We start from the raw sequence: 7,203 nt of genomic DNA, 5'->3' as shown, positions 1-7,203 counted from the left end.
GAAATGTGAAGTGATGATGGTATTGGTTTGGAGTGACCAAAATACAAAATTTACTGAAACTATTCAAATGACTCTTGAAGATAATTACAAGGAATTAAACGATAACACTACAAGAAACAGAATGATCTATTTTGATGTAAGTTTTCATATAGGATGAGATGCAGCTGGCAATTTGAAGCGTTTTTTGTGTCGACTCGTCCACGTAAGTGATTCTAGAAACTACCTTATCATACAGACCTTTAAATGACAGAGGTGCTTTTTTTACTTGTCCATTTAGATTGTATATAACAAAACAAACCAGATGATAACAAGAAATATTCTCAGTTGAACAAATATGAACTTGTAAAGTGAGAATTATTCTTTTCTTCATGTTCAAGGCTTCATTCAGCTCTGTCAGTCGTTACGACACTTCATCATGTCAGATAATGTTCTCTGAAGTGACCAGAAAGGTCTGAGCTGTGGTATGTGTTACAGGACAGTTGCAGGCACTTGGTTAGTGTTGTAAATCACAGTTTAACACGCGTACTACATGTCCCGTCACCACTTTAGGCTTTTAATCTCCCTGGCTCTGTAAAAGGTGGCGAGGCAGCATGCAGATCACTCCATAACACTGCCCAGGGGAACCAGTAAAACACTGGTTTGCTCTTGAGTCAACGCCAACCTGCTAATGGTTTAAAGCTTAAGGCATTAAGCCACATGGCAAAATGCTTTCTTGTGAGGTGATAGTGATTTCTTCTTGCTACCAATTTTTTTCCAGAAATATATTTACTTTGCGGTAATACTTAAACCATTTACCGTCTTTTAGATTTTATTATTCGCCCAAGTGTTTCAACAACCAGCAGATGTTCTTCTTCTCCACCCTAGTTAGGACCTGATCCCTTCTCAATTTTGGCTGCTCTCACATTTTCTTCATTTCTGACTGCATGAGTCATTTTTCTCCTCCATTATGAGTTATGGTCACTTTTTATTTTGTGGCTCAACTTTATGTCAAGGCATTGCTGCTTAACATTTATAAATCCCGAGTGCATCACTGCAGATCTCATGTGCAGAAAATTTGTTTTTTAATTTACATGTAGTCCTCAACATACGAACACTTGACTTATGATATACAAACAAATGCTGCCGCCATATATCTGACTATTGTCCTGTAGTTCCCCTTTCCACCACAATCGTTGCTGAGCAGCACCCCTGCATTCACACAGCTCCAACACTTGTTCCCCCCTCTTATTCTTCTATGTTGTCGCTGAGCACCTCAGCGCATCAGGCTTCATACCTTGAATACTGTTTATCATAGATCATAGAGCAAAGGATAGTGATGATAGTGACAGTGGTGACCACCTCTCTGATGGCAACTCTGCATCTCACCAACACTAATTCCCTCCTCATCCTCATCCTCCTTCACACTAAAGGTAAGGTACATGCTACATGTTACAGTACAATAAATTGTCAACATCAACAGCTGACTCTGGACCTTGCTGTTGGTTGTGCTTAAAATTTGATTGAGAGTTCCTTGAAGTGTTGTCTCATTCTCCTCAAGGATTGAATTATAAAGAGGAAAAACTTAACGTAGACTAATCTCATTTCAAATCAATTGTGTGAATTACGAGTGATGTTAATAGATAATGGAACTATACGCACATATTTTAGTATTTTTTTAAGTCTTATTTATGTGATATTTAATGTTTTTCTAATGATTTTAAGAGTCCAATATTTGTGACATAGAGATGTTAAGTCAGGTGAAATGAAATAAACTTGATTATTATTATTGACATGTAATCTAGAACAAAACTTGAAAAGGCATGTACTGTATCTCTATTTTATTTTATTATCTGTTGGTTTTATGTCCTGTAATTGTTTCTGGTAAGTCTTAGGGAATAGTATTTTTGTATTAGCAGTAATAATAGCATTAAAGTCACCTCAAATGGCGATTATAGATTGATACAGGTATTTAATAAATAACTTATGAACAATTTAACATAAGAACAATGTCTTGGAACCAATTGTGTTAGTATATTCAGGACTACCTGTATATTAATTTGAACTACACTTGAAATTTTATCCACCATAAAACAAGACCAATTATTATTTTCACTTCACACAGTAGTACAAACATTTTTCTTTTTTTTATTCCAAAGCAATTGAACTGTTTCCTTCTCCAGTCCAGGAAGCAGAAGAGACGAGAGACTGAACTGTGTTTATCCTGTCACATTTGACAAGTTAATGCACTTTTCTAATCCGCTGCAGTTATGATTGTTCAAGGTAATTGTGGTTCATCAATTTCTGCAGGTGCCAAGTCTCCACTGGCATGTCATTACCAGAACAAGAGGTGGAAAAAAAAATTATTAAAATAGGAGAACGGTTGAAAACACTGAGAACACAAGGCACTCATTTTTTTCATGTACTAATTTGGTTAGTCTGTTTAACCAAATTTTATTTGGTTAAAGAAACCAAATTAAGTTTAACCAAATTAAGTTTCTTCTTTTGGTGAAAGAAACTTTTACTAAATTTTATTTGATTGGTTTCTTCTGCCAAATTTTATTTGGTTAAAGTTCCTTTAACCAAATTATTCCAAAAAACCCTTTTCTTTGCTCTCTCGGTATTCATTCATTCATTCATTCATTCATTCATTCATTCATTCATTCATTCATTCATCTTCTTGAAGACGAGTGGTCATAATTGTCTAGTCTTCAGCCGTGTATCCAAAGTGCAGGTTGTGGGTCTCAGTCTTCAGTTGTTGTTTGTGTTTCATGTAACTCATGATTGATTCAGTAATTTAACTTTCACTCTGTCATGTTTTGCCGTTATTGAGACACAAACTGCACCTCCTCAGCTAATTGTCTTTTTTTACTTTTGGCATGTTCTTGCCACAAATGCACAAATTAAAAATGCTAAGAAACAGGTGATTTATGGTGTCATTACTGTCGGTTACTATCTGCTTAAACAAATATTTTTAAAAGTAAAAGTGAAGGTGCTTTTTGATTAGTTTTTTAAGCATCCTGGTAACATCATTTCAGTAGTCTGAGAAAAACATAAAATTTCCACTTGCTATTTATTTTGAGCTGGATTACTGTATTTTGGATGTATTACTCTTAAATTCTCCAAGGGTTTGTGTTGGTAATAATTTTGCTGTGAACTCAATTTTATGCTAGTCTAGCGGACCACCATGAAGATACAGCTGTATTTATACCACACAATCATACCCTTTGTGTCCTTCGTCGTGGATTTGTTCAGAAAGACAAGCGTGTCTTGGTTTCAGTGTATGTGTTTTCTTGTTTACAGCATGTCTGTGGTGGTGGCTTCTTTACTCCTTGAAAAATAGTAGCAGACAACAGACACAGAAGCAAACCCTGCAGCAGTGATATGAAGCCAGGGAGAGAGACAGATCAAGCGTTGGAGAATACTTCACCACAAAATGACATTTCACTTACTCCATTACTCGCCACATTGCCAGTAAAACAACAAACATGATGTCTTCTGAGCAACTGAGGTCAGTGGGCTAATTTTTGTTCCATCTCCAAAAAATAAAACAAAAGTGTCCATCAGATCTCTAAAAGTTAACTGGGTAGCACATTTAAAGGATGAATCCAGACACTTTAACGTAAAATATATTAATTTTTCCCTGTGACAAAATCTGCGGTCGACTTGAGGAAAACAATTACTGCTGTGGGATGCTGATTTGGACTGAACTGAGTGGAACAATTATGATACTTGACTGTTTCTTGGACCTCTAAACATTATCCAGAGTTGGAAAGAAAAGACTTTGGTGTGTGATTATGTAATTTATTTCTCAGTGGGCTGTTGTTTTAACATCACTCAAACGGAGTAGGAGTTAGTCATATTTTGCAATAATCAGCACAATTAGCACAAACACAGGAGGATGAGGGAGTTGTTTAAGTGATCATATGTTCCTTTGGAAAGCCTGGGAATGATCATCAGGTTTTTTTTCCTGGTTGATTCCCATTCTGAGTCCCATCTTATTATCTTCTCAGCCACTGTCTTTCAGAAGCTGAGGTTAGCGTGTGCTCCTTCTTCTTGTTTAGTATATCTGAATGTTTTCGCGTCTGTGTTGATGTGTGTTTTGTGTAGATGCACATCACCACCCATTGGCCAACAGACTACAAATCTTCCCGTCATACATAAACTCACTCTGACGGCGGTATATGTGAGTTGCCATGAGACACAACTGGGCCCTCTTCTTGAGGCTGTCTTTCCTTGGGATTGTCTGTGGGAACTAATATTAGCTAAGATTAAACCTGTGAATGGAATCCTGGAACATACCCTGTTAATGAACCAGGCATCTGTGGGAACCTGGATGAGACAGAAATATGACCGACATTGAGACAAATGAATGCACTCAAGTTGTCTGTTTGTGTGAGAACAAGTGGGATGGGCTGTGAGATAATTGGTCTTATAAATCTGTCGGCTCTAGAGGAAGCATCGTTATTACAATAGCATAAAAACCACGTCCACATTTTATGCTCTTGTTTACCTTCTTTAGTTGGTCTCTGGTAAATTGGAGCAGCTCATGGGGGAGGATGTGTCCCAAAGCAACTGTTCAGTTTCAGTTTTGGAGGTGAAGAGGGCTTCAGTCTCAATGCCATTTTGCCCTCTCTCACCATCCATTAGTTAGCATTCGACAGGCTATGGTTATGAACCTCACTTTGGGAAATACAGACTGGATGTCATTTTTAGAAATATTTCTCCTGCTTGTTTGTCTTGTTGTTTATTGTCTTGTTTTTGTACTTTTTGTTATTTTATTGTCGTGAAGATTGCAGCTTTTCCTGGGGACATTGTCATGGCATTTAGGCCTCATTTGAACAATCTGATGTCAGCTAGTTGTACCAATGAACAGCAAGAGAAGACCTCAAGAATCTCTGCACTGAGCCTTTAATGATCGTTGGGGTTTGTTTTACTCACAAGAAGCAAACAGAGACCAAGAGGGGTCGAGCGATAGTTCACTTTGAGGTTCACTACTCTGATGACTGCACAAGATGGCACTTCTCATTAAGGAGACAGACCGAGACAGACAGCACAGCTGGCCAGCGCACGCTCAAAGCTGAGTAAGCCATTACTGCACATTTTATTGTTAAGAGAATGAAGAATCCATCATACATAATAATAATAATGGGTTTTCCAACTTTATCAAGTCTGATTGAGAACATATTTCCCTTAGCAGCTCTGTGATTTGTATTTCCACAGCCCTCATAGTCCTTTAAAGCGCGTGTGGCTGCTGTGTCAGCTGTGGTGTCGAGTATTTGTGGATAGAGCAGTTATGGCTGCTTTATCGCTGTCTCTCGAGGTAAAATTGAGGGCTTTCTGCTATCGCCATGACTGATAAGAGTGATAGAGGGTGAAAGAGTGCAGAGAGGAGATGATCTGTCCAGGGGTGGAAGAGGTTAGGTTGAAGGGAGGGGGGCGCGTGGGTGACCTGCCCCTCCTCATTTCTTCAGTGGGTTACCAAAAGTGGTATTTTCCCATGAACTTTATTAAACTTTTTTTTATCTTTCAATCTCTCCTCCACCTCGTCTTTAATATTTTATGTTAATATTAATTTCTCCTCCTCCACATGAAGATGTATTTGCCTACTTGCTTTGATTTCACTGTGATGTTATTGATTTTGCAGAATGACGCATTATAATAGATTATTTTTTACACATTCAGTTATGTCTCTATCTCAATCATCGTCTTACACATGATGGCTTTTATGACGTTACAACTACTTTCAAACATTGGGGCACTCAGTTCGCTGAAATGGACTTTTTTCAGGAGGCGTCCTTTGATTTTAGCAGTTAAATTTGGATAATGAATGTTTGCACATTCATAGTCTTGTGATTTTTAATTTTAGATGTCAAGCTGATTCATAATAGTCTTAATCCATATTTAAAGCAGAATATGACTAAATGGATTAAAGCAGATGTGAGAAAAAGCTGTGGAGACCAGTCAGCATTATGCATGGAGTTTTTATCGGGTAACCATCTGATCGTCACAGACGGGCTGGAGTGATACTTCTGCAAGCTGTCATGCTGTAAACGTCTCAGTGGATATTTGCAGGACGGCTGTTGCCGTCGGCCACAGAGGCTGGCACACGGCTCCCGAATGTCAAGCACTCAGATCAGATTTAAATCATCTACCAGAGGAGCTGAACGCAAATCCCTGAATGTCGTCATTCATTCAGTCATTGAGACCAACTATCTCTTGGCGCCTCCTTCTTCTCCTCTCCTTTCATTTCCTCTATTCCTACCCCCCACCTCCCTTCTCACTGGACTCTGCAAGATTTGCTATTTTCATTTATTTGGGGCACACTGCCCGCAATGGTATAACCGCTGCCTGCTGCATATTAAATTTTCATTTTTGGAGCTACCCCAACCCACCCTTTCTGTATGTCATCCCTCGCTTTTCCTGATAGTCACACAAACTCAGCATGGGGTGGGGAGGACAGAGTACGGGGTCACTGCTGAGACCTGTCCTGTTTAATGTTGGCCTACTTGTGACAGTATTTTAAGAGCACCTGGCTGTCATGGTGCCAGTAAATACCAGATTAACCAACCAGTCGGTTTTAGATAATCCACCTCCTCAACAACTGAATCAGATTTATTGTAGTGAAAACAGAATTGCTTGTTAAAAAAAACTCAACCCAACAGACAAAGGAGCGATTTAAGAGGTTCATCACTAAACATCAAAGTAAGGTTTGAGAGTTTAGTTGAATTTACAGGAATAAGAGAGTAAACTGTAGTTTAGTAAACAGATAAACAGATAAACTGTCACTCTGGTATGCCAGGTATTGAATAACATCGACATACCAGTGTCTTCATGCAAGTCCGGCTCAGTAACACTATGTTCACTATGACTGCTCTACATACCCTAACAGCGAGATGGTAACAACAATGTGACACAGGTCACATCAGGTAAACCCAGCACTGACAGGTGGGTAATTTGCATATTTTAAGTTTGGTATTTCAGGTTTTGTCTTAGGCAACAATTCTGAACTCTGCCAGTCTCTTCCTTAGTATCATGGAGAATTTGTGGTCATATCTTGCTGCAAATGTTGTTTTGCTGGTCCTGCACAGACATTCAGAATTTCTTTCTTTTTTTTCTTTTCTTTTTTTTACTGTGACATGTTTTTTTTCAGTAAGGATATAATATATTTGTCTAAAGCTGAATTGAGGTTTGCCAGACAGTCATTGTGTAATTTGGCTCTGAAAT

The 7,203-nt window shown here is 38.4% G+C and overlaps 1 protein-coding gene across 2 annotated transcripts in view; it reads left to right on the top strand.

Annotated features, from left to right (window-relative positions):
* The window catches only part of LOC137609086 (mitochondrial import inner membrane translocase subunit TIM16-like), a 104,357-nt gene that overhangs the window by 75,133 nt on the left and 22,021 nt on the right, over positions 1-7,203 (top strand). The window lies entirely within an intron of this gene.

The sequence above is a fragment of the Antennarius striatus genome, chromosome 16, assembly GCF_040054535.1.
Source record: "Antennarius striatus isolate MH-2024 chromosome 16, ASM4005453v1, whole genome shotgun sequence".
NCBI lineage: Eukaryota > Metazoa > Chordata > Actinopteri > Lophiiformes > Antennariidae > Antennarius > Antennarius striatus.
This window is presented reverse-complemented; position numbering and strand designations above follow the sequence as displayed.